General features: G+C 39.1%; 1 non-coding gene across 1 annotated transcript; it reads right to left on the reverse strand.

Annotated features, from left to right (window-relative positions):
* Positions 1-7,563: 7,563 nt before the first annotated feature.
* On the reverse strand, positions 7,564-7,727 carry LOC132211582 (U1 spliceosomal RNA). The gene has a single exon (XR_009447492.1). It is a non-coding gene; the product is annotated as a U1 spliceosomal RNA (small nuclear RNA).
* Between the last annotated feature and the right edge of the window lie 309 nt (positions 7,728-8,036).

The following is an 8,036-nucleotide window of genomic DNA, read 5'->3' on the forward strand; positions in this document are numbered from 1 at the left end:
CTCAGCGGCCATCCCCTAGAGCAGAGATTTTCAACCTTTTTCATCTCATGACACACATAAACTAATTACTAGCATTCTGCAGCACACCAAAAAATATATGTATTTTTTGTTGATCTGACCAAAAATTTAGGCATAATTTTGATTCATTCACACCAGATGGCTATTGCTGTGTTGGCTGCTGTCATTTTTTTTTTTATTTGATAATCAAAGGGAAAAGAAGTCAGTGCCACTGACTAAATAATGAGGTACTGCATGTTTTAGAAATTCTTGTGGCACACCAGTGTCCTCTGACAGCACAGGGCTTGAAAATCACTCCCTGGAGGGACCCTCTCCATCAGCTTTGCACTGGAGCCAGAGTTTGTCCATGTTCAGGAGCCCACACGTCTGCTGTTTCCTCTTCTCTGCAGGAGGTGCCAGGAGAATGCGCACAGGGTCTCTAGGGACATCTGCCTCTGCTTGTTTCTCAGTCAAAGGAACTACAGCATTTTGTTCTTCTCCAAAGAGTTTTCAAGGCTCCTATCCTCTCCTCTATCCTGACATCAGAAGTTTCTGGAATAGACACATGGTTCTCTTATCCCTGCAAGGGGAGACACAGGACTCTTTCCAGCAGGAAGGAGAGATCAGTGGCACCACTGGAGGGAGAGCAGCAAATGTGGAGACACTCGGAAAGATGACCAAGTAGTGACTTCCTCATGTAGAGGGCCTTTCCCCTCCAACAGCCTGGAACGTCTGGCTCATTTTCTAGGAGTCAGTACAGTGCAAGAGGCACCAAAAAGCCCTCTTCCTTCCTTGCCATTGGGCTCTAAACCTACATGGGGCCCATTTTGACTATATCATGATGTGAAGTTTTCCCTTCCCATTGGGAGAGGGGTGGGAAAACTCAAGAGCACTTGCATTTTACTGGGTGGAGAATTTCAAATGGATATGGAAAGTCAAAATATAAATAAGGTCATAATCTAATAGTAATGAGTAATATCAGAAAGTTATTGTGAGTAATCAGGCATATTCTGTGAGCAATTTTACACTCTGGGAAAATAATTATACCAAGATTGTACATGCATTCCTTTCTGGACAGTAAAGACAGTAGTGAGTAAAATTGAGGGAAGCCTCAAAAAGTACAAATCCATAGCAACAGATTGGATATTTAATACTGTGTATTCTACATCCTGCCAACTATCCCAGTGTAGGTATGCATACTCACATACCTGCTCAAGAATAGCATAAGGCACACCCACACTCCGATCAATCAGTGGAGACAAGAGCCTTGCCTAAGATACTGACTTAAGTCACACGGTATATCACTTGCCTCCTTCATATGTTTCCAGGTTGGTCTTCGGGCCACTGTTGCTAAGTGTTTACTATGGTTATCTCTCTCTTAAAGACCAAGAGCATATGATGTGTTAACCTGGAATATGTCTCCATGGACTCCAAATTACCCATTGTTAAATTCTATTTATTATAGCTAAAATTGTTTGAAGAAAAAAGAACTGATATATGGTATCTCTTAACCCTCACTCTCCAAATTCACTGTGGCCTAGATGAAAAGGAGAATGGCTATGTGTTGAAAGGATTATGCCGTCAGAGGTTTAAAATGCCCACCTGATCAATTCATCTCTACCATTTCAAACCAAAAGTTATACAGCAAAATATCCCAAACTCAGGATATATTAAACAAAATTTCTCAGAAATAAATTAAAAGTTTAATGAAATGGTTAAACACACACACACACACACACACACACACACACACACACAAACAGTAACTTGAGTAGAGGGAATGGTGAGAAGTGAAATGAAAACTAATCAAAATTTTCATTCCTACAGGAAAAAATCAAATTGATAAATAAGTTACAAGCTAAAATAATACAATATATATATAACTAGAGATCAATCGAAGAACTTGTATGCATATATGCATAACCCATGCACACTGACAATAGGGTAGTGAAGACCTGGGGCGGGGTGGGGTGGGCTAGAAGGGGTCAATGAGGGACAAAGGGGACATATGTAATACTTTCAACAATAAAGCTTTTTTTTTTTTAAAAAAAAAAAGAAAGATAACTAGATGAGAGAAATATCCTATCTCACATCTCTTTAAATTTCAGAGCCAAAAATGACAATTGCAACCCCTACAGTTAATGTAATTGAGCCAGATCTCCAAGCGGTGAGATCACTTGTCCAAGGTAACACTGCAGAGATAACTAAGTCTTAAACTCAGCTTTTTGGACTTGTAGCCCAGGGCCCTTTCCAGTGCCCCCTACTGACCTCGAGAACAGCACGTTATCAGGACTTTCGGGAAGAATCTTATGAAGTGTCTGGTGTAATAAACCTAAATACACTTCCATATGAATCTGCCTTTGGGGCTGGATCCTATCAGCAGCCACTGTGTTCTTTCCAAGGGCTCCAAAAATTTCCTTCAGGAGATGATTCACTTCAGAAGATGATATTATCACCAGACAATAACAAAGACATTCATAGCTCTTCCTCAGCAGAATTTTGAAACAGCTGTGACCAAAGTGACTAATCTAAACATGCATAAAACTCTCCAGCAGAAAATGGTAATACTCCATAATTTGCTAGTGAAGGTTCCTTGAGGAGGGAAGTATGGGAAATTACAAAAAGAATTAGGGGAGGTATTTAAGACAGCTGGTTTGATATAAATGTTGTATATATATATATCTTTTAGGAATCCTATTTTGATATTTCTGTATAACAAGATTGATAATAGAAAAGGAACATGGTGCCTTGTGAATGCAGAGCCTGAAAGAACACTTGTTCAAACTCAATTGGTATCCATGATATATCTAATTTATTCTACCTCATGGCATGGGGGCTGGAGCTGTGCTAGTAAAGTCTGGTTCTATTATTGCCGGGAGCCGGTCCATGCTTGCTGTTTTAAGGGACCTGGCATATATGGCATACTGTTCTTAATATGTTTGCTCACCTTCTTGGCACCATGTGTTTTAACCAAGGTCTCCTCTCTGAGAAAGGTTGTTTCCCCAGGTAGGGATTTTCCCCTGAAGTTAGGGAGGGAATAAAACCCCTCAACTAAGTGCCAGGCGGGTAATTAATCACTTTAACTACGAACAATCATGTTTAAGCTACATAATCTTTTCTCCCTGGATTGGAGATAAGAAACGCCCTAACCTTTGTAATAGAGATTGATAGGATTGAATCAACTGGTATAAATACAGATGTAACAAGACAGAGAGAGACAGAACTGAGAAGAGAGAACCTACAGACAGAACCACATAGAACCTACAGACAGAAGAACTTCGCTGGAGAGAACATGGCAAAAGATCCTGGACTGAACCTGACTACAGAAATTGGCAAGAGAACCTGACTAGAACCTGGTGACTGGACCTGGCTGGAGAACCTGGACTGAACCTGGCTGGAGAACCTGGACAGAACCTGGCTGGAGATCCTAACCAGAACTTCGCTGGAGATCCTGGCTAGAGATCCTGGCTAGGCTGCTGATCAACTGAACGCTGTCTCCGTGTCATTCATTCTTCGCCAACTCCGTCCACACCTTTGGGGACCTGCTGGGGTTGGACCCCGGCATATTATCAAGCAGGAAAAAGTTTCAAATATTTTCAATGCATTGATGCTACAGATTTCCTACATTTTTCCCTGACCCCATTTTCATTAAACAGGGAAACTACTCACTTTGGAAATAAAATCCTGGATTTTATTTTACTCAGGCAGCTGTTTACTTGAATTCACCTGGAGAATATGAACCATAACTTGTAAAGATTTAAAGGTCAAGATCAAGGATATATCGAATTTCAACAACAAATTCAGACCGGGAAATAAGAGAGAAAAGCAAGAATAGGGGCTTAATGGAATTGGGGATAAAATAAAAGGGGGAAAACTAGATGAGCAGATCCTGTATAACTTACTCAGACCGCCATTTTTAATGACTAGTAACTCAGTATGCAGCAAAATCTAAGACTGACTTAATGGTTCACTACTACCTTCTTCAATCTCTCACTACTAAGTGCAGTATTTCCAAGACTTCCCACCAGTAATTTCTAAAAATACATTACACCTTCTATGTCTTCTAGAGATAGGAATGCTGCTCTCACAACCTGTGTCTGAATATTGTCTTTGCTTTTTGAGTAGTTTGGGCTAGTTATTTTAGCCCTCCGTGTCTTAATCTGCAAAATGGAGTTACAGACCACTAATATAGAGTAAGTGCTCCATAAATGACAGATGCTACTATCAAATGCTAGCACTGTGTTTTATTCTCAAACTGAGCATGCCATTATTCCAGCCCAGTCTATGTTATAAATGCTGGAATTGCGGGTAGAGGTGGCAGGAACATGGCTATAAAGCAGACAATGCTTCCTAGAAATGGCAGGAATTGTCAGAAATTTGGATTCATGGATGTTCACAACCTCTATGAATGGGCAGAGAAAGTGATTTCGGAGTTAGCCAGGGAATTTTAAAAACAGTATGTGCTTGAAAACGAGCACATCCAAACCTTAAAAATGTGCTATGTTATAATGCCATCTTTTTCATGTTTATTCCATTGCCTACCAAGAAACTGCAGCACTTGATATGTAGTAAGTATTCAGGAAATATGTGCTAAAGGGGTAAAGAGTCTCAAAAAATTTTACTTCTTTACCCGGCAGAACTACAGTACAGTAAGCTGCTCTCTACGGTGCCTCTTCTAATGGTGTTTTGGTCTTCGTGACCAAGCTAATGCTTGAAATGACCCGTATCCTGTTTTGTTCTCACTGGTTTGAATGATGAAGTATAGCTTTGTGTTTAAGAGCTGCTGGATCCAATTAGGTCTGGTCTCAAAACATAGCACCGCAATGTTTTGGTTGTCTCTACACAACTATACCATTAGGAGCAGGCACATTTTTCTGACCTCATGTATGCATTCAGTGTGTCTTTATTATTATGGGAAACAAGTACTGCAGAGGAGAGATTTGCATTTTATGAGCCTACCATTACCTTCTACTTGGGAATTCTCTTATTAGTTGATAAAACATCCTTTCAAATGTATCTCAACCATCATTCAAAATTTTGTGCAACTGCCCTTTCCTTTGGCCATGACCACATTTACGTTATTTGTGTTGTAATTTGTCTGATAATGCCAAGTATGAAACTACCTTGGAAAATTTTCATATTGTCATGGTAAGAACTCCATTTAATACAGACACTTATTATAAATATCATATTTTATTTCCGGAACCTTTGATCAAAAGCTATAAAATCTTATGAGGCCTGACTTACTTCACTTCTCAGTTCTTATTTTAGGCAATATATTTAATGAACTTGACATTTTACTTTTTATTGTTGATGTGTACTGACCAAAGTGGGTTTTTATATTATCCCTGTGGTGCTTAAATATCACTATAGTTTAAATGTTTCATCACTACCATATTAAGAAATTTTGGGCAAGGCTATGGAATTTTTATGTAAATTGTACTCATGCTTATAGCTATGGGATGTCCCACCTATCTATAAAAAACAGCTTGATTTGTCTCCAGATTATCTAAGAATTGCAAAATGTACTAGTAAATTCACGTCCCAAACCCCAAGTATGTATATAAAGATCAAAAGATCCTGGGTCAACATTAATTTTCTAACATCAAATTTATTTCAAAGGCAAATAAATTGAAAGTGTGATCAACATTCTAACTAGAAGCAAATAAGATTATTTATTTCTAGCCAAACACAGGAAGACAAATATTGCATGATCTCACTTGAATGTGGAATGTTAAAAAGTTGAACTCTAAGTAATAGAAAGTAGAATGGTGGTTACCAAAGGGTGAGGGAAATAAAGAGATGTTGATCAAAGGGTACAAACTTTCAGCTATAAGAATAAATTCTGGAGACCTGATGTACAGCATGGTGATCATAGTTAATAATAATGTATTATATATTTGATATTTGCTAATAGAGCAGATCTCTCACTGCACACAAAAGAATGGTACCTATGTGAGGTGATGAATATGTTAATGAGCTTGATTGTGGTAATTATTTCACATTGTATACACACATCAAAACATCAGCCCTAGCCCATTTGGCTCAGTGAATAAAGCATCTGCCTGTGGACTGAAGGGTCCTGGGTTTGATTTTGGTCAAGGGCATGTACCTTGGTTGCAGGCTCCTCCCCGGCCAGGCCCTGGTTGGGCTCATGCAGAAGGCAACTAATTGATGTGTTTCTCTAACATTGATGTTTCTCTCTGTCTTTCCCTCTTCCACTCTCCCTAAACATTACTGGAAAAATATCCGTGTGAGGATTAACAAAAAATAAAGTAAATAAACACATTAAGAAACAAACAAACAAAAAAACACCTCATCACATTGTATGCCTTAAATAAATATAATTTTTATTTCAATTATTCCTTAATAGAGCTGGGAAAAAGATATACAGAATTTATTTCTGTTGAAAGTATCTATTTTATTTTTTATAATACCCAAATAATAAAAATAAATCTACACTTATAAATTTAATATTGACAGATCATTTATATAAATTTCTACAAAACAATAATATCATGTATTTCAATGATTAGTGTGCCCTACATGTAAAATACTGGTTTTTGAGACAATAAATGAAATGATTGAATGTATTTAAGTACCTATCATGATAAGTATCTCTGAGATCCTCTGCAGTTCAGTAATAAATTTGCCAGTATCGACACCTACAAGCTTGACAGCGATGCATCTGGTGGGCACCTAAGGAGGAAACTGGCTTCCATTACTCAGGTGATACCGAGTTTCCCTTTTTGTCCAGAGCAGGGACTTCGCTGCTTATCTCTGGTAGAGATGGTGGAGCGAAATGGTAGAGACGGCAGAAAGGGGGCACGCACCCTGAAAATCGTTTCAGAGAGTCCCTTCAGCAAGTCAGGGAAGGAAGGAAAGAGGACTTCTACTTGCCGCAAATCAAAAGGGCATTGTGATTCATTTCACATACATATGAGTGAGGTGAGGGAAAGGAAGTAGTTTTTTAATTTGGGGATTTTTGATTGTATAAACTGAAGAACACAAACCCATGGGCCCCTATCCCAGGCTTTCAATAAATTATATATATATATATATATATATATATATATATATATATATATATATATATATATATATATTTCAGAGAGGAAGGGAGAGAGATAGAAACATCAATAATGAGAGAGAATCATTGATCAGCTGCCTCCTGCACACCCAACACTGGGGATGGAGCCCACAACCTGGGCATGTGCCCTGACCAGGAATTCATTGGTCGACACTCAACCACAGAACTACACCAGCCGTGCAGTAAATCATTATTTTTGTTTGACATAAACACAGTAGTGGCTAAGCATAAAATAAAAGAAGAATTATTTGTTCCTGAAGGTGATGCACTTGGTTCCCTGTGGGTACCCCTAGCCAGCAGCGGTTAGAACCTAGGAAAAGCTCCTGATTCACTCAAGGCTGACTTGTGATAGAAAACATTCAATTATTTAAATTGATAAATCCATCATTTTAAAGATAAAATTGAGCACATTTTCTCATAGCTGGGGGTCCAAATTTCTCCCCAAGTGTTGGCTTTTTTTTTTTTTTTTTTTTTTTTAGGGGAAATGGCAAATGCAGTCCCCCTCTACCACAAATTATGTAGTCAAGTTTCCCACATTTGGGGAAATCACACGGGTCGCCACATCCAGAGTGCAATCGATAAGCCTCACCCTGGGAAAAGCACTTTTGTGATTATGGTAGCTTCCCTGACACCTAAGTATGAGAGTTGGCTTTCTGTATTGCCTCAACCCTATATAATAAAGAGCTAATATGCCAGTGGTCATGATGCCTTCACGCTGTAACGACCGATCAGCAGGAGGCTGCATGCACGGCAGGCACGGGAGTGGTGCATGCAGGTAGGTGAGGACTTGATGCTGCATCCTCTGCCGGCGGGGCTTGATGGGGGTGGGGCTGGCCGGGTCTGGGTCTCTTCCCTTTTAATGTGCACAGATTTCGTGCATTGGGCCACTAGTTAGATAATAATCTCTCTTGTAATACCCGTAACTTAAGTGTTAGACTTAACGTACCAT

The sequence above is a fragment of the Myotis daubentonii genome, chromosome 10 (assembly GCF_963259705.1).
Source record: "Myotis daubentonii chromosome 10, mMyoDau2.1, whole genome shotgun sequence".
NCBI lineage: Eukaryota > Metazoa > Chordata > Mammalia > Chiroptera > Vespertilionidae > Myotis > Myotis daubentonii.